Here is a 20,997-nt window from a genome sequence, read left to right on the forward strand (position 1 = left end):
ATGGAAGGAGATATCAAATCATATGTCTTTGTATTATAAAAATTAACTATCACAGTGTTTAAACTGCTAAGATACTCAATAACGATTAGTTGTATGAACAGAACCACAGTATAAACCATCTTCTATAAAGGTGAATTTAGTGTATGGTCAGCCTAACGTAATATCCACTTCATTGTGTACTTCTATAAAACAGTTTAAGTTATAACAAAGAAATTTCAAGCATGTGAAAATATTGGATTCCTGAGACCACTAATTCTTTCTAATTTGATAGCATTTGTTCTGACTACTTTTTCTTATTATCTAGAAACATTTCATAGCCAAAATATGTGTTAAAAAATCAACAGCACAATAATCTGCCTATGCTTATTTCATTTCATTGTATTTGGCCTTTCTTAATGCTTAGAAGTTACTATGATTTTGGTAAGGTTCAAATCACATTCACTAAAGTTTGGACATAATTTCTCTGAAATTGAGCCTTTCAACGAGGAAATCTCTGCCTTAAAGTTTATACTTCAGTCAGAAATTTTCTCCAAGAAAAGAAAACATATTCAGAGCAATTTACAAATTTTGCCAAAGCTTAACAAAAAGACACTCAATTTTTTAAACTCTAGTATCTTGTCAAGAAATAAGAAAATATTGTACAAATGAGGGTGAGTATCAGTTAGAGCCACTCGGAGGTGGGTGATTTTTTTTTCCATATGAACAACCATGCTGACTGTCAATAGTCTAACACATCCACATGGGCATTCAGTTCAAGCAAAATATGCCTCTGGAACTCATCACCAGAACCCAGGTCTTCACAGAACTTCTCCTTTGAGGATCACTTGTACCAATATTGACATTATGGGAATCTCAGAGATCCCTGTGTCCCATATGGGTATTCCTAAGTAACTTCAATCTACTCAGTAGGAAATGCAGTCATACCTTGGATCCTCCCAAGAAAATCATCCAAAATTCCTTAGTAGCCAATTATAGGAATTGACTTACATCCTCATAAACTGTAAAAATCATTGGGATCTAACCAGGGCTTTCCAAAGAGCTTTCTGATTGACACGTGTCCATCTATTCCCAAAACTTCCCTGGAAAAGGGTAAGAGTCAAAGCAAATGGGTCATCCAGTTAGTATTAAATGTCAAGTTTATGCCCACTCAGTGCTAAACATTCCAAGCTAAAAGAAAAAAGAGTTAGAAAACAATATCTTCCACCTTCAGTGCACATGTATTTTCTTTGGAAAGACAAAAGGAATACAAAGGGTACACGTCAAACTCAATTAAATACTAAATGGATGACATTAGTCAAAAGATCACATATAATGAATATGCTAGTAGTGAAGGACTAGAAGCTTAGGTCATGTGTTTTCTTCCTGTTGAAGGTCATACTTCAGGTTGGGGAAGGAATATATAGAAAATGTTGCTGATTAAATAGGTGGTATCAAAGAACAAGTTTCCAGATACGATTTATAACTCCAAAATTGAAGGCTGCTGGCAGGCAATGGATACATCCCATGAAAAACGAGAAGAAACAAATTACACCATGATCTTGAAGATTTTAAACAAATGGCTAAGAGAGATGAAGATAAATGTCTAGATTATACTGTGGAAGGGTACAACAAAACTACAGAAAGACAAATAGTGGATGAGAAACCTTCCCCCTGCCTACCAAAAAAAAACAAAAAAAGAACAATAGAGCTTAAGGGTTTAGAAGGAAACTGTATGAGTATTAGTTTCCTAGGACAGCCACAACAAATTACCACAAACTGGATGACTTTAAAACAACTGTGTATTCTATTCTCTCGTAGTTCTAGAGGCTGGAAGTCTGAAATTAAAGTACAAGCAGGGTTGGTTTCTGCTGGCAATCCTTGGCATCCCTTGGCTTGTGGTTGCCTCATTCTAATCTCTGCCCCTGTCTTCACATGGCATGATAGCCTGTACGTGTGTGCACACACAAATTCCCCACTTTTCATAAGAGGACAAGTCATATTGGATTTAGGACACAATCTGATTCAATATGACTTCATCCTAATTTGGCTACATGTGCAAAGACCCTATTTCTAACTGAGGCCACACTCACAGGTTCCACATGGACATGAATTTTGGGGGAACATTATTCAACTCAGCACAATAGGCTACATGAGGGTGGGAAGACTAGGATTATCTTATTCACCACTGTGACTCCGGTACCTAGCCAATGGTGAGAGATTATACACACACACACACACACACACACACACATTATATATAAAAAATATGTGTATATATATGTATATGTATGTATATATTTATGTATATAGGTACTAAACAAATGAATTGTCCTAATGTCACTGCATAAGCTACATATATCAAATAAATTTGATATTTTGATATTTTAATATAAAACACTAAAAATATTATAAGTCTTCCCAAGATTGATTGGATGAAACTTGTGACAAGAATTTAGTGGTGGAGGGTATACATTATCAAAAAAGGGGGAAAAAAGCAGATTTTAAAGTTAGGTTAATAAAAATCAAGATGGCAAATTCTTTTAATAAAATCTAAGACCTGAATATGGAAGTACACAATGGAGAGAACTTTGAGGACAAGATAAATAATAGAGAAAAAGAAATAATATGTTTATGGCAACATTCCACAAACTACTTGGCCAGAGAAAAGTCATGCTGATTTTCTCTGAAGACCACATTCTGTCTAATTCACTGTTTTCCTCTAGACTTAACATCACAAAAAAGGAGAAAAATGTGTTGATCAGTAGAAACATGAAGTGTCTTAACAGAGTAATAAGCCGTCTTAAGGTCAGCAGGTATAAAGTTACAGTTAGACAGGAAGACCAAGTTCTAGTGTTCTAGATAATGATAATGTATGGTATATTTCAAAACAGCTAAAAGAAAGGATGTTAAGTGTTTTCAACACAAAGCTATAATAAATATTGGCAGGGATGGTTATGCTAATTACCCTGATTTGATCATTCCACAATGTATACATGTATCAAAACATCACAGTATACCCCATAAATATATATATTTATTACTTGTCTATTAAAAATAAAATAAAACTTAAATAAATAAATAAAATATTTTTTAAAAAAGAGTTCATAGTAAGTGAGAAATGAAACACCAAATATAGTCAGTCATTTATCCCCCACATAAATTATTCAAAGTGCAGAGAAAATATAGTACATTCTCTGTGTTGTCTGGAGGAAGAAGAGGATCCAAGAGAGAAGAGCAATGATGATTCTTTTTACTTTGGTGCCTGTCATGTATCTGGCACTTTATATGTACTTCCATATAATCCCTACCACAATTCTTTAAGTCAGAAAAGAGAATAATCAAAAATGCAAATTAGTCACTCACTCTCCAAGCAATTACCAAATCTTTCTGGGCAAAAACAGCAAAGTTTCCCTGTTCTGACAAGAAGACAGAAAAACAGGGGAAAGGATCAAGTCCAAGAAAGAGATCAAGACAACACAGAGAAGAGACAGACAGATAGAGGCAGGCAGAGAGACAGAGAGAGATGCAGAAACAGGGTGAGACAGAAAAAGAGACCAGAGAAAAAGATGTGACAGAGGGACCCAAAGATGGGGGAAGGGAGAGAGAGAGAGAGAGAGAGAGATATAAATTACTACAGAAGTAGAAGGGAATAGGATGCTGTTTATTTTGAGTTAGGATGGCCAATGCCACATGCAGGGATTTTTTTTTTCCTGGAACTTGAGGCTTTGTGAAGATATATTGTTAATATGAGTTTTACAAAAGAAAATTTGAACAAATAGGAATGGTCCAACTAAAGTTAAGTGGTTATTTAAATAGGGGTAATTATACTGCATTGTTGACTATTATAAAGTCACAGGGCTTCAAAACATTATATATAAAAATCGAATGATTTGGGTCATAAGTCAATATGAGCATATCAGTTAGAGTGGTTTGACGTAATAGAAACTCAACCTTTAAGAGCTTTAAGAAATATGAAATTTTATTTGTTACTATAACTAGAAGTCCAAAAGCAGAGGGGAGTGCTTCAGATGTTATGAGTGGGATTGAAGCTTTGTTGCCCTCTGCCATGGGTCACCTTCATTCTCGGGTTGAATTTCTCATGGTCACAAGAAAGGGTGTTGCTGAGAAAAGTTTAGCCTTCATTCTTAAACCAAACAGACAACGAGTTTAGGATTGCCCTAAATAGGTTAGACCAGTCGGAATTCAGCCCTGGAATTAGAACACAATAAACCAACAATATGACAAGATGATGAAAGGAGGTGCAGTGACAAAGGAACCATTACTATTCAACACCTGTGATATGCAGACACTTGATGTACCTTATTTTATTTATTCTTTATAATAACACTGTGAGATGGGGCTTATTAACATTTTAGCAATAAGGATACTAATACTCAGAGGTTAAATGAATTATTTATAGAAACATTAGGACAGGACCAGTCCTTTTTCCGCTAACATATGATCTGAGATGCTGATAGCCTGCTGTAATTTAATGATGTGGCATGACCTTGATGTAACTCCAGAAAATAAAGATTTTTGCCTTGATATCATCACCATCATGTGTTCTTAACCGTTCTTCCCCTCCAATATTGACCACATTGTGGAAATTCTGCCCCCACAGTCCTCATGATTTCTCTGGTTCACTCTTGCTATGGTGAAGAAGGGAAATTTCTCACAATGACTCTGGTATTAAAACTTTGAGTTCTTTTTATTTTTATTTTATTTTATTTTTTTAGGTTTCACAACCAACTCTTTTTACCTCTTTTTTTTTAAATTTCAGAATATTACAAGGGTACAAATGCTTTGGTCACATAAATTGCCTTTGCATCACCCAAGTCAAAGCTAGAAGCATGCCCATCCCCCAGACAGCCTGCACCACACCCATTAAGTGTGAATTTACACATCCCCTTGGCCCCCGCATCCAACCCCTGATGAATGTTACTTCCATACGTGCACATTAGTGTTGATCAGTTAGTACCAATTTAATAGTGAATATATGTAGTGTTTGTTTTTCTATTCTTGTGATACTTCACTTAGAATAATGGGCTCCAGCTCCATCCAGCATAACATAAGAGGTATTGTGAAATGTAACACACATACAGCAAAATGCAGAAAACATAAATGTACACATCAGTGAATGACCTCGCACAATCTTGTCAGCACCTCAAATCCTGCCCTGGTGTCTCCTCCCCATCACTGTCCGTTGAGGGTAACCATCACCTTGACTTCTGAACATGTGTACACACATTTCTTCTGAGTGTATATCTAGGAGTCGAATTGCTGGGTCATAGTGTGTATACATAAGACTTAGATAATTCCAATCTGTTGTTCCAGGCTCTGAAGTGGTTATACCAATTTACTCCTTCAACAGCAGTGTGCAAGGATTCCCATGGCTCTCCATCCTCACCAACACTTCATAGTGACAGTCTAATGCTAGCCACACTAGTGAGTGTGCAGTGGCATCTCGTTGAGTTTTTAAATTTGTATGTCTCTGATTGCTAATAACATCAAACAGCTTTTCTCATGTTATTGATAAATTTGGACAGTCTCTTTTGCAAACAGACTTTCCAAATCTCTTTCCCATTTTTTAATTGGATTCTTTACCTTTCTTATCTTTTAGAAGTTATTTATATAGTTCTGCTTATGATATCTTTGTCAGTTACATGAACTAAAAATATTTTCTCTGGGTTTATAGCTTTTCCTTTTATTCTCTATCACAGACACATACAGAGTTTAGCATGTAGAATATTTATTAAGGAATCCTTTATGGCTCAATAACTGTTGGGGGTATAGCTCAGTGGTAAAGCATTTGATTGCAATAACTGTGGAAGGGAGAAGCCAGAAACAGGATTGAGCAGACAGAGAAGTCAGCCTGTGATCCACAACCAGAGATGGCCTCTGCTGAGCCCACAGAGAGCTTTGGAGTAAGATTGGCCCTTCAGGGTTGTCCCAAATTGGGTGGAGATAGCAGGTCTTTGCATTCCTACGTCAAACATTCATTGGCCATGTGCCACTCTGGGAAGGGCATGATCTTGGGCAAGGCAGCTCTCTGTAGCAGAGACAATTCCTGAAAGAAATGATAGCTGCTGGGTGGCTGCCAACAGCACTCCCAGAAAGTGAGGCAACAGGTTCTTTAGTGAAGAAGAATCTCAGGGACATATTCGAGTGTTCACCACACTCTCCTAATGGTGGCTTTGTTTTGTTTAGTTTAGTTTAGTTTAGTTTAGTTTTGTTTTGTTTTTGAGGAGCAGCAGTTCTTAATTTTGGCATAGTCCAATTTAATAATCATTTCTCTTACCTTTAGTGCAGTTTGTTCCCTGTTTAAAAATTTTTCTGTGCTCAAATTCATGAAAATATTATCTCATGTTTTCTTCCTATTCAGATATACAATCTACTTGAAAATTGACTGTTTATGTATAATGTGAGTCAGGTTTCATTTTTTTTTCCACATCAATTTCTAACTCTTCTCAGTAACAATATATCAAATAAATAGAATAGAATTAGTAACAGTCAATCAGGAGAAAGTCAGGTGACTCTTATAAATACCTAGGGAAATATAGTCGTTTGAGAGAATGGTGGGAAAAAAGTATTAATGAGAGCAGATTCTACTTGAGGCTCCTGCCATGTTAAGTAGGAATCTCAATAGTCTTTTATAAATCAGTTGGAAACCTTTGCCTGTAGGGATTAAATTGAAAGAGATAAACATAAAGTAATAGGTGTATCCTAGGAGCTAAATAAACGGTAGCTATCCATATTATTCTGGAGCTATGGTCAGCTCTAACACCTAGCTTATTCAGCATATTGTAGGTTTTCTCATCTGAGTAGAACATATTTTACATTTTCCTTTTTCTACTGGAGAAAAAAAGAAAAAGCTCATCATTTCTCTCATCTGTCTTACTTTAACCATGCCCTATAGAATCAGATAAGACTTGACCAATAGCCAGAGCAACATTCGCTACAGGATGTTACAACACCTGTTTAAAAGCAGATGAGCTGTGTGCTGCCATTCCAGGAGCAGACAAATGGCAAGTCACTGAGCCCAGAGTGGAACTTGGCCAATATAGATTCTACCGTCACATTTTCCAGCCTTCCAACATTTTGCAAAATAAATTCTGAGCAGCTCAGTAATGCAAATAATTTATGAAGAATTTATGTGCTCCAAAAACACATATGCACATGAGGAAAGAACAGCTTCAGCTCAATTGCATTTTTCTTCACTAAAGTGACATTTAACCAAGATGCAACATCCAAAAGGCAAAAAGCATGTAGCATGATGCCTCCTTGATCCTGAAGATTTCTAATTGTCTCCCTAATTCCAATAACAAGAGCCTCTTCCTCAGCCTTACAGCTGAGGTCTTGTTCAACAGTTAAAAAAAAAAAACAAAAAACCTATGTTATCAGCAAGTTGTGTACAAGTAACAACAAAAACACTACCACTGTTTTTTTGCACCATTGTGATATATATTATTTATTAACAAGGAGTTGGGTTGGTTAGCAAGCTCCACAGCATCATCAAAGACTCATGCTCTTTTCAACCCCCCTTCCATTATCCTCAGGGTATTGCTTTCCATAGCTTCATGGTTGCAAGCAGCTGCTAATCGTCCAGGTAGAGTATCTTTAAATGTCAGCATTCAAAACTATTTTTATTTATTCTATGTTTAATCTAAGATTAAAAAAAAGTTTTCCCCCAGTTTCTCATTTCCCAACCCCCACCCCAACATAGTAGACTTTCCATGCATCTCACTGTCCTGGGACACATGCCTGCCCTTAGTTTCAATCACTGGTGAAGTGAATTGTCACAATTTACTTAGATCTACCATGATTTATGATTCACCATCTAAACCAGGCACATTGTTCCTTAAAAAATGTTGGGGTTCTGACTGCAAGAGAGGAAGGCTAACAGCTCTTGAGTGGGCAACCCACTGTGTCTGCCACAAACACCTTGTTATGGGGTAGGGGGAAGCCTAGAAGGAAAAACGCCAAATGCAAACTATCTTTGGATGCCAGGATTTTGTGGGTGTGTGTAGGGAGATAGATGGGTGATTTTTCCTTTTCTTTCAAGTGTTATATATTTATAAATTTTCTGCAGTAACCATGTATTGCTTTTATAATTAAGGAAAACACTTCCTTGGAAAGGAAAAAGCACCTATAATTTCTATAACCTACCAGAGAAATTGAAGGGCAAACATCCCAATCTTTAACCAACTCAGAATGTCCCTGGAACTCTCGAGGAAAGTCTGAGGACTGAATCCAAATGGGAGGGGAACTGTCTGTCCCCTGCGAGGCTCCTCACTGTCATCAACACATACTTGGGAGGCAGAGTCTGGCTGCTTCTACAAACCCTTCCTAATATCTTTGGAGTCTGTTGGTAACCTATGTTTAGGTTGTGGCCACATGCTCAGTAGCAATGTCTTTAGAGAATAATTCTGACTATAATTTTTAGTAAAAACAATCAATTACCATCTGTCTGCACAGCAGAGACCCAGATGGGCTTATTGCTGGAATGGCGTCCTATTTGGATGGACAGTGTAAACTAGACGGAACTATTTTTTGGCAGCTCCACCCCTGAAATCCTAAACTCAGCTTTAGGATGAGCTTGTGTTGTATCAGTGTATTTGTGTTGTGGAGATAAGAAAGAGCCGAGAAGAAGAGGGACAAAGAATAGAAACAGGCTTCTGCTGTCACTATGGGGTTTTTTTCATCACTAGATGATATGGGGTCCTCTGAACAGAGAATAGCTGTATATTTGTTGGCTCAGAAAAGTAATTCTGAAAACACACCTTACAGGCTACAAGGTGAAGGATGGAACAAAAATAAACTAGCAACTATGATTAAAATATTTGATGTATTATTATTTTGAATTTAGAAATACATCATTACTACTAATAGTAACAATACTAATTTCAATTTATCTGGCTTTCAGTAACATTCCAAATTTTACGCTAAGAGCTGTAATAAATTATCCTCTCTAATCCTTATAGCAGCTCTAAAAAGAAGGAATTATTAACCTCATTTTGCCAATGAAGAAACAGTCTCAGAAAGGATATATAAATTTGCCAAGGTCACAGAATTAAAATGTGATCGAGCTAAGTTTTGAAATCTTCTCTAACTCCAAATTCTATGCACGTAAACACAACTTCTCCCTGCACCTGCTATCTCCAAAAAGCGAACAACCAGTCAAGGAGGCAAAGTAATCTTCAGGTCCTGAGGCCAGAGCTAATATTAAAAATAATAGTAAATTAGTGGCAGAAAGGAAAGGAGACCTATGAAAATCTTACACCAAGACTCTCCTATATAAACATCTTTCACTCCATGAAAATTATTTAAAAATAAAATAGCCATATTTATCACAAGACCAATCTCTGCATCATCTCAGGGCTTTGTAACATCCTCAGCAGAGATGAAAATGATGACACGTACACTCTGAGAATTTAATGAACATTATATTACCTGAAGATAATGGCAATGGCAAACCCCAGATGCACTCCAGCCTTTCCTCTATTTTACACTTATAGCCCAGTTTCTGCAGGAAATAATTATGTCTCCTTCTCTGACAAATTAACTGCAACAGTGGAAGCCATAATTTTCCTAGACTGCCCTAAGGCAATTTGGGAGTAAAGTACTTAAAGGATGGTCAAGCAGAGAACAAATCACAATCCAAGAGCTGCTACAGTGGAGTTAGAAATAGAAACAAACTGACTACCACGCTGTTGTGGCTCCACATTTGGATCTGGGCTCTAAAAACCTACTTCCCCTAAAATTATGTCCTGTATAAACACATCTCTTGATTGCGTAGAGGATTTTTCAACAAACACTTAATCTATGTGAGTCTCTGTTTGGGGGAGAGATATCTGTAGGTAGGGGAGATTGTCAAACTGGGCTCTACTTCTACCCCACACAAAAACATATCTATTTCAGAAATGTAACCAAAAGGTACATTTTAACCTGTGTTACTTTATGAGTGAGGTTGACATAAGTTCAAAAGATTAAAAGCTATTTTTAGACTTTTTCCCACCTCCAATCTTAACCAAGTAAATGGTACTGAAATTGCCTTCCTATTGTATATAACTAGAAAATAGAACAAAAAGCTGTTTTCTGATACTGAACAATAGGCAATCAGTTGAGGAATACAAACAGTGAAAGAAGGAGAAAAAAAATCAAGGCAATCCCTGAATTTCTGCTTGGTGATATCTGAACCATGGTACAGGGTAGGGGATCCCATAATGGTATATTGAGTTGAGTAGACAAAGACCATAGTTTAGGGAGGCTGACATAGCTGGAATTTGCAGGGTAGAGTATCGGAGAAGATATCTTTCTGAACAGAAAGATCCCTAGAAATCTGTGTAGGTTTTCCCCTGAATCTACTGCTGAAAACTAAGGGGAAAAAGTATATAGTAAAACTCAAAAAGTTGGGCAAAGATCTACCAGGGAATCATGAGCTGAATAATTTCCACAACTCACAATGGGATAAGAAACATTCTAGTTTTGTTCATTCTGGGGAAATGAAATTCTTGTTGTTGTTGCTTTTTATCACACAAAGGATTCAATGAAGATCCCTAGAAGGATGGCAAAGTAAAGTCAAGCAACCTGCCAAAATGAAGCTTTAACACAATGCTCAAGGAAAGTTATGGAGGCAAAATGATGCATGAGAAAACCCCAAGCCCTCATCTGCCCATGAAAACATTTAAAAAAAAATCCAAAAACTAAAAACTGAATAAAATAACCTTATAGGAGCTCTTAAAAAAAGTCAAAGTTCTGCAAGAACAAAGTGGACACCCAATTGAGAAAAAACTACTTTTAAACCAGGAAGACATTTTGTAGCATTTTTACTTGCCTTTGTCCTATCTGCTCTCTGGTACAGTGTGGCCTATTCTGGAAATAGTGGCACTTGAGCTCCCAAAGCCCTCTCTCAAACCAAAGGGAGTAAAGCAGAGCTTATTTGCAACATTTTAATTTATTTGGGTGATGCTTGTAAGAGTGATCTATAGCTCACCTAATTTAGATCTCAGGCAGGAGAAGTGGTAGGCATTTTTCTTGAAAATAGCAAGGAGAATTAAATTAAATAAAAAATAACAAAATGGAACATTCAGAGATTAAAAAGATATATCTAAAATGAAAAATGGGAAAAATCACAGATGGGATCAACAGCACTTTAAATGCTGCAGAATAAAAGACTGATGAACTTGAACACATTGCAACAGAAATTATTCAGTTAAAGCCATTTTCACTGTGGTTAGGTGATATCTCATTGTGGTTTTGATTTGCATTTCTCTGATGATTAGTAATGTTGAGCATTTTTTCCTATATGTTTATTGGCCATTAGTCTATCTCCTTTAGAAAAGCTTCTGTTGATGTCCTTTGCCTACTTTTTAATGGGGTTCTTTGATTTTTTTTCTTGCTGATTTGCTTGAGTTCTTTGTAGATTCTGGTTATTAGCCCTTTATCAGATGTATAACATGCGAATATTTTCTCCCATTCTGTAGGTTGTTTGCTCTGTTTATTGTTTCCTTGGCTGTGCAGAAGCTTTTTAATTTAATCAAGTCCCATTTATTCATTTATTTATTTATTTATTTTTGTTGTTACTGTGATTGCCCTTGTGGTCTTCTTCATAAATTCTTTGCCTACACTGATATCTAGAAGACTTTTTCCAAGATTTTCTTCTAGGATTCTTACGGCTTCATGTCTTAGATTTAAGTTTGTTATCCACCTTGAATTAATTTTTGTGAGTGGTGAGAGATATGGATCCTGTTTCAGTCTTCTACATGTGGTTATCCAATTTTCCCGGCACCATTTGTTGAATAGGGATTCTTTTTTTCAGTGTATATTGCTGGCTACTTTGTCAAAGATCAGATGGCAATATGTGAAGGGTTTTATATATGGGTTCTCAGTTCTGTTTCATTAATCTATGTCTCTATTTTTGTGCCAGTACCATGCTCTTTTGGGGACTGCAAACTAGTGCAACCTCTATGGAAAATAATATGGAGATTCTTCAAAGAACTTCAAGTAGACCTACCAATTGATCCAGCACTCCCACTACTGGGTATTTACTCAAAGGGAAAAAAGGCATTTTATTGAAGACACATGGACCAGAATGTTTATTGCAGCACAATTCAGAACTGCAAAGATGTGGAATCAACCCAAGTGCACATCAATTTATGAGTGGATTAATAAAATGTGTTATATGTACACCAAGGAGTACTACACAGCCATTAGAAAAGAAAATTAATACCTTTTGCAACAATCTGGATGGAACTGGAGACCATCCTTCTAACTGAAGTATTACAAGAACGAATAAACAAACACCACATGTACTCACTATTAAATTGGAACTAACAGATCAGCACTCATATGCACAGATGGAAGTAAAACTCAATGGAATCACGCAGGTCAGGGAGTGATCAGGGAAATCATACCTAACAAGTACAGTGCACACTATCTGGGTGATGGGCACACTTATAACTTTGACTCAAGCAGTACAAAAGCAATCCGTGCAACCAAAACATTTGTACTCCCAATTTTTTTAAAAAATTGGGGCAATAAGAAAGAAAAGAAAGAAAGAAAGAAGAAACTATTCAAACTAACGCAGAGAGAGAGAAAAAAAGGCTGAAAAAAAATTAACAGGGCCTCAGTGGCCTAGGGGACAAAATCAAGTAGTCTAATATATTCATTGGAGTCCCAGAAAGTAAAAAGCTAAAAACTTTGACAAAAGAATGGACAAAAATGCTCAAAAATCAATAAAAACTATAAAGTCACAGAGCCAAAAGGTTTAAAACACCTCTGTAGGATAAACATAAGAAATCCACATCAAAGCATACCATAATGAAGTCATTGAAAACCAAAGGTAAGTAGATAATCTTAAAAGCATCTGTAGGAAAAAACAAATATTAAATGTAGGAGAACAATAGTAAATAAAACTCATCACTAGCCTCGCATTAGAAATAATGCAAGCTGGAAGACAATGGAAAAATAGAACATTCTGAAATGGGAAAAAACTAGCAGCCTCAAATTCTATATCCAGTGGAAAAAAAATATACTTCAAGAATGAAGGGGTGTGGGCACCAAGATCTTGGTTTCTAAAGACTCTTTTCTAATAAAAAGAAGAAGAAATCCCTAGAGAAATGGTGGCACAGAAAACATCCTGGAGTATCTTGTGGTGCCAGAAAGGAAGGAAGAGAGAAGAAAAGGAGGCAGGGAGAGTGGAAGGAAGGAAGGATCAGGACCTTTTGAAAGAGCACAGAAACCAACCTTAAAGAGCTCTCAATGGCCAAAGTTGAAATGAAATAAATAATTATAGCATTGTATTATAACCCAAAGAATAAAATATCCATAAGTCCACACTAATATAAATGAACAATTGATAAATAAATAAGAAGGAAATGGAAATTCTTCCTTACAAAAGAATTCAAATTAATTAGTGTAGAAGAAATAGAAATATCACCATTATAAAAACATAATCATAGTTGCTGGAAGACCCACAGAAGAATGCTAAAATCTAGTGGATAAAAATTAAAAGAGAAACAGGATATTTGCATAGAGAAAAGAGATTGCCTCCAAAATATTTATTAATTTGAAAGGGGAAAATAGTAACTTTTCACTGGAGAAAACTGGTAGACATCACACTGACCATGAGATAAAGATTAACCTCACCAGTAATGAGACATATTGACATCATGCACCCCATGATATGATGTATTTACAAGGCCACATCACCTTGGTAATACTGTTGCCAAAAATGTATAACCACAATCTAATCATCACAAAATATCAGACAAATTCAAATTGGAGAATATTTTACAAAATACCTGACCAGTAATGTTCAAAAATGCCAAGGTCATGAAAGACAAGGAAAGACTGAGGAAATATTAGTTTGGAGAAGATGATGAAGACATCACAATTCAATTCAATGTTGGATATGGGATTGGATGTTGGAACAGAAAAAAAATGTTAGTGAAAAACTGAGAAAATCTGAATAAAGTCTGTAGTTCAATCAGTAGTATTATACCAATATTAATTTCTTAGTTTTTATAATTATACTATGGTTATGTAAGATGTCAACATTAGTAGAAGATGCATCAAGGATATATAGTTCACTGTATAATTTTTGCAACTTTCTGTAAGCCTAAAACTTTTAAAAATATAATGTTAAAAGTGAAGCACAAGCAGGCTTTGGAAGCATACCATGAATTCTAGCTCTGCTCCTTACAATTTTGTACCATTATGAAATTTACCTAATCTTTCTGAGCCTCTGTTGCCTTAAAATAGAATATAGATAGTGAGAGTATTAACCTCAGATATTTGTGTAGAGGAACAAATGAAATAATACTTATCAAACACATAAACAGTATTCAAACCTTAGCTATTATTAAATACTATTATTTTTGTCCAGCTAAAATTTTAAATTTTAGTGCAGTGTTTTCATCTATGATTTCTGAGTTTGCTTTACTTAGACAGACACTCCCCACTCCAAAGCTATAAAAAGTTTGCCTATTTTTTCCCCTGAGACTTTTATAGTTCATTTTTATGTTTAAATCTTTGGTCCATGTGGAATTTATTTAAATGTTAGAAGTGAGTTTAAAGCTCACTTTTTTCTTTTTCTTTTTACAGATGGCCAGACATTTGTTGTAATATCACTTATTAAATAATCTTATTAAATAATCTTTTTTTCATGGACCAGTTTTCATGCTCTGAAGCACACTAGGACAGAGAAATTTTTCAGCTACTTCTGCTTGGCCCCTACATCTACAACGTGAGTTTAGGCAAAATGGCTTATGTTGAACAGTGTTGAAAAGCAAGTGTGAACATAGCATAGAACCCCATAAGGGGGTGTCATAAATATCAATTTATCCGTAAATACATAGTTTCTCTAGTAAATATTAAACTGTTCCTTCTGAGGATACCAGTGAATTTCCAATCACCACATCTGACAGCTCTTCTCACCCCTTCCATGACGCTTGGTAATCTTTTTGTGAAAACACTCTCCTTTGGCTTCTACATCTAAGACAAGAATTAGATGCTTGTTGCTATTATCCAGAGGTGTTGATGAGACCGGAAATACACTCTCACCCTGTTCTACTACTATTCTCACTGTTCCCTTCTCCCTCTCTTTTACTGTCTTCTCTAAATTCTTTTTCTTAACTAAGATCTAAAGTGAGTGCTCTTCAAAGTTTGTCTTTATTACTCTTCTTATTTTACCTGCTCTCCCTGAGCACTCCTATCCATTTACATCATCAATTACTACTTATGGGCTTCTCATTCCACATTTATCCCTCCAAGTCATATCTCCTTACTCAAGGCAATTTCCTAAGAGGCGGAGACTGAGACCAGGATTCTTGTTCAAGTGATTTATTAGTAGATAGCTTCGTAAGAAAGGAAGTGGGAAAGCTAGATAGGAGGAAATCCTAAGCAAGGATGTGTTTTCTCTTGGAGGCCAGTGGTAACACCTTGAGTCAAGGTGACCAGCCTCTTTTACCACAATGTCAGTTAGTCATTGGTTGCTGGCTCCTCCTGGAGAAGGGTTGGAGATGTATTTCCTGAATGAGATGGCTCTTGTTCAGCAGAGAACAATTATCTGGAGAAAGGGCAGTTCTGAGCCTTTAGCAACCAGAATTTATAGTATTTATAGGATTGATGTACCCAGAAAGGGGATCTAGGCAGGGCAATGTATCCAATCCAACACTTGGACTGCTCAGATCCACTTGCTTCTCATACTAAGTTCATGCTATCTAGGCACAGCTTCTCTAGGACTCTAGTTGGTCATGAATTCTAGAAAACTTCTAAAAGAAGAAATAGTGGCAGGAACTACTGCTATAGTTGGTTCTGAGAACTAATGGTCATCATCTACCTCTTCTTCTACCCATATTAGATTCCCCTCCATTTTGGCTGGTTCTTCTGCTGGTCTAGGTGGCTTGCCTGGTAGAATGATCCAGAGCCTCTTCCCCGAGGGTTCTGAGGCCCCTGGAGATCTGGTCTTTATCAAACCATAGTTTCTATACTCTTCATTAACAGTTACAAGATACCCCAGTGGAATCCTTAAGTCCTATACATGTTCTTCTATGCCACCATTATGTATCAGCAGTCTAAACTCTTCATGATAATTACATTCAACTACTCTAGTTTAATGGTCTTCTGACACAAAAATCCCAAGGTGACTAAGTGGTAGCTGTGGCTTTAAATTTTGTGTGACTCTCACTGTGTCCCCTAGGGGATATGTACTCCCTCTGGAACCTAGGACTTCTAAGCACACAAACTTAAAGTCAAAGTGATGAGAAACACAAAATTCCCAAACAGGTCATTGAGAATGATGGTCAGTGGAATCACTACTACTTTTATTCCTTGATTCTTGGATCCATGTACTGTGGACATGCTATCATTAAATGGCCTAAGATTTAAGGTTTAAACCACATTGGGAAGGATAATATCCCATCCTCAAAAGGTGTCAACATAAGATTATATCTCAGCTGTGCCTTTAAAAAGCCTTTCTAGATAATGTGCCAAGTGGAAAGACCAAAATATTCCCTGGCCATGTTCACACTGCTGTACTGCCTTTGCTGTGAAATAGTCCAGTGGTCCTAGGCAATGGTATGTGGTGTAGAATACCAGTAAATCAGACATTTTGTGAGATCTCAGATAGTTGTGCTTGGCTCAGGTACTGCAGGCAGGAAAGCAAATCTATATATCCAGAATATGTGTCAGTCTCAATCAGGATGAAACATTCTTCCTTCTAAAGCAGAATGGGTAAGGTTAATCAAAGTTGATTCCAAACAACCAGATGATATCATCCCCACAGTATGGTACTATATCATTGGTCTCTGTTGCTGGCAGGTCAGATACTCAACAGAAGCACTAGTTAGATCAGCCTTGGTGAGAAGGAGCCCATGCTGTTAGGTCCACACAGGGCCTTTTTCTGTAGAACTTTATCGATTTCATTCATCAACCTATTGTGCAAATACAGGGAGGGCCAGGGACAGTGTCTGGTTGACATCTTATCCATGCTATCTAGTCTATTTGGCTGTTTGGCAGTCTTCTGAAGGAGTGATTGATTTAGTTGTTTGGAGCATAAAGAAATATGTTTAGGATTTAAGTGTTCCACTGTTAATGGACAATATAGCAACTATGATCTGACAAAGACCAGGTCTCCACGGGGCTCAGAACCCTGAGGGACTGCCTCCTTCTGAATGGCATTAACATACAACACAAAGATCCTCATACTTGTATACTGTGTGTCACTCTACATTTATCTTCCCCAGACCTTGTGGTCTCCAATCTTCCTCTATTGCTTCTTCCATGACCCCAATCAATCAACCAAGCCATTCCCCACTGCCAGTGAGCTTATGTGTAGCCTTATCTTGGGCCACATCTCTGTCTCCACAAAGTGGATATCAAGTACACTGCCCAAAGTTCTATCCATCAGGAGAATGTTTCCCTTATCACTGCTTCTTATGGTCACCCCTGAAGAGAACAGCACAGTAGCAATCATTTTCAGATTGGATCACTGTACCTAGGCTTACTTCTCCATCCTATACTCAATATGGTTCATTCTACTGCTTAATAATTCCTTGGAACTATGCTCCTTCATATCCATTGACATTTCCTTAGTTCAAGCCCTCATAATTCTCATCTGGGCTATTGAATAAGCTTCTAACATCATCCATTTCTTGATTATCTTTCCCCTCTAATTTTAAATTTAAAGAATTTCTTCTAAAAACACTAATTTGATTGTGCTACCTTTGTGTTAGTTTGTTTTGTGTTGCTATAACAAAATACCTGAACCTGAATAATTTATAATGATCAGAAATTGATTGACTCATAGTTCTGGATGCTGGAAAGTTCAATATCAAAGTGTTAGCAATTTGCAAGGGTCTTCTTGCTGTGCCATCACTTGGCAGAAGGTGAGGCGGTGAGAGAGAGATGAAGGAGGGGCCAAACTCACTCTTTTATAGCAGCACCAATACTACTCAGGGTGAAGCCCTGGTGGCCTAATCACCTCTTAAAGGTCCGACTTCTTAATAATGTTACAATGGCAATTAAATATCAACATGAGTTTTGGAGGGAACAAACATTAATTAAAATCATTTAATAATTTTCCATGATGTATAGAATAAAATATAGACTTGTTAGCACAACATATGAGGTTCTTTGTGTGCTATATAACTTCCTCTTTCTTATTTCAATTTTTGCCATTATTCTCATGCACATGATGTCACAACCGCAACCCAACAGCTTGCTCTTACTCCATTGGGCCATGTACTTTAATACATTTATGCTTTGGCATGTGTCAAGAATGTCCTTTATTTCCTACCTCATTGGAAAATATGTACTGTAATTTCAAGACACAACTCAGAACTTACATGCTTCATTGAAGCCTTCACTCTTTACCTGCACATCCTCTAGTGTAATGTCGCTCTTTGCCTATGCATACCTCTTGTGTTATATGGTATATGATTTTACATATCTATCCCCCTCACTATGCTGTGAGCTTCTGGAGGCTAAGAACCCCATCTGAGATATAACTCTATCCCCTACACCTAACAAAGTCTAACCTGCAGTGAAACTAATCAGTTGGATGGTGATACTGTCCTCTAGGGAAGTGAAGCCTGGAATCCTCAGGAAAACCAAACCTCAGGAAATTTCCCTTTGTAAAGTATAACAGATTCTGAAACCTTTAATCAGGAATTGAAGCTCCAGTACCCTCAGGGATCAGGCAGGTCACAAATGGTATAAATCAGTCACAGGTAATGATCAGGGAGTGATAAGGACAGGGATAAACTTATGGGATTATCTTCCCTGACTAATAGTGGTCTCAAAACTCTTTAAAACAAACAAAAGTACACTGTTTTGATCACCCAAAACACAACTACAGCCCCTCAAGTGTCTTGAGGTCCTCAAATGTGAGAGCCCCAGTCTACAATCTGCTAGGATTATTTTATCATGTACAGTTATATGCAAGTGTGTGAGTTCACATGCTCTGAAAAATTTTCATTCAAATCCCAGGATAAGACTTCCAGTCAGTTTGGGTGACCTGAAATCATACGCTCACACACCACTTAGTTCACATATGAGAAACAGAAAGCCAGAGGATAGCATAGTCACTTTATCTGAACTGGTTGTTAGTTCTAAGCTATAAGAGACCTTCAGTTTCACAGAATTTGCACATTTTTAAGACTTCATCTAGGGCAAGGAGGAAAAAACATGAGATTGGATTCAAAGAACATGTATTTGAATCCTGGAACCTGATTATTAAAAGATATCTTGGAGAAGCTGCATAGCTTTTCTGAGACTCAATTCTCTATCTATAAAATGGGGATGTCAGTATCTACTTCACAATGTTGCTGAGAAAATGAAACGGAAGCTGCAACTGCAAAAACAGCACAGTATTTGGCACAAGGTAGGGAGTAGGTAAATGTTATTTAAGTCTGGATATGGACCTTGTTCATTTATATCCAAAATCTGGTAAAGAGCCCACAACATTTGTTTCTTTTGCAAAAAAGATCAGTAAATAGGACAGTATTTGCAAAATTCCTTGAGTTCCTTAGTGAACGTTTGAGAGTTAATATTAAGAACAATCCTAGGGAAAGTATTACAGAATCCATCTCTAGGGGACAGTGTTAAAACCTAAAGCTTTCTCTGCTTCTGGCCATTCTCCAGGATGTCTTTATTTCTCTGGCCATTATCAGAGAAATCAGGACATTCAATCTCATTTCTGACATCCAATATTGATTGATGAGCTTGAATGGATAACTGGCATCTCACTGGCAGAAACTGCAGTTTCCCCCTCAGCCTTCTCCTCTGAAAGTCAGCACAACCCTCCTTGAATCCAGAGCTGAATCACTTCTAAAGTAATTTGCTTAGCAAAAGTAGGGTGTTTTCATACACTGCGCTCAGCTTCAGTTCACCTTTCTATCCTTCAAATATTAAAACTTACCCCAAAGAAAATGATTCTGGGAGCCTAATCAGAATGCCTGCTCTCTGTTCCGAGATAGGCTCATTCTCCTGAGCACACGTTTGTTCCAAAAACGTTGACCCCAGGAGTAATTGGCTTCCAATGATACTTTCATTTCTTATTCCTCTTTTATCAAGGAGAAAAAATGGATTCCAAAAGCGAGTTCAAAAGAGCAGTCCTAACATTTTCAAAGAGAAAGTAAATTTTTTAATAAAAGCGTTTAAATCTTCACTACAATGGGATTGTTTAAAAAAAAACACTGCAAGAAGGTGAAAAGAGGACATAGGTTTTTGTGTTCATAAAAAAGTTAGCATTTTGTGTTTATTTCTATGGGTTCAAAACAAAACAATAAGGTTTAGCTATAAAGGAAGGAAGTCTGGAAAGGTATGTGGAAGAATTTCCTGGGAAAAAAATAATTGAAAAAATTCTGTGCCTTCTCTAGGAGGTTTGTAAAACCTAGCAACATTTATTCACACACTTATTAAACATGTACTATATGCTGGTCATTCTGATCAATGAAATGGGGAATGCAGATCACATGTAAGATGAGAACTTTTGTTTCAATAAACTTGTAATCAAGTTTGGAGTAGAAAACCTAGGGTGCATGAAATTAAAAAGAAATTAAGCAACTGAGAACAAATTTGGTATTAACTAAAAGTATAAATGGGATATCAGTGAGAAAAGGGTATTCTGTGGACCAGATTAGCTGAGGGAAGACTTATTGAGCCTGTCCTCACAGTCAAGGATTTTAGTAGGTGGATGGGAGGAGGTAGAGTTGCAGATGGGAAGAACAACATGTGCAAATATCCAGACAATATACTGGTGAACAGATCAGTATGGTAGTAGCAGAGGATATATCTGGGTGGTGGCCAGTGGTAGGTCTTGATACAGAGGAGTCAAATTAGGAAAAGCTATAAAAACTGAGCTGAAGAATCTAATCACAGAAAAACTCAGGATCAATGTTTTGGTTATTGAGTAGAGGAATGAATAAGAACATGGAGTTTTAAAATAACGGACAGAATTTTAGGAAGAGATGTCTGGGTTTATACGTATATTAGAAGTGAAAGGGGGACAGACTG

Source organism: Eulemur rufifrons, chromosome 6 (genome assembly GCF_041146395.1).
Source record: "Eulemur rufifrons isolate Redbay chromosome 6, OSU_ERuf_1, whole genome shotgun sequence".
Classification (NCBI taxonomy): Eukaryota; Metazoa; Chordata; class Mammalia; order Primates; family Lemuridae; genus Eulemur; species Eulemur rufifrons.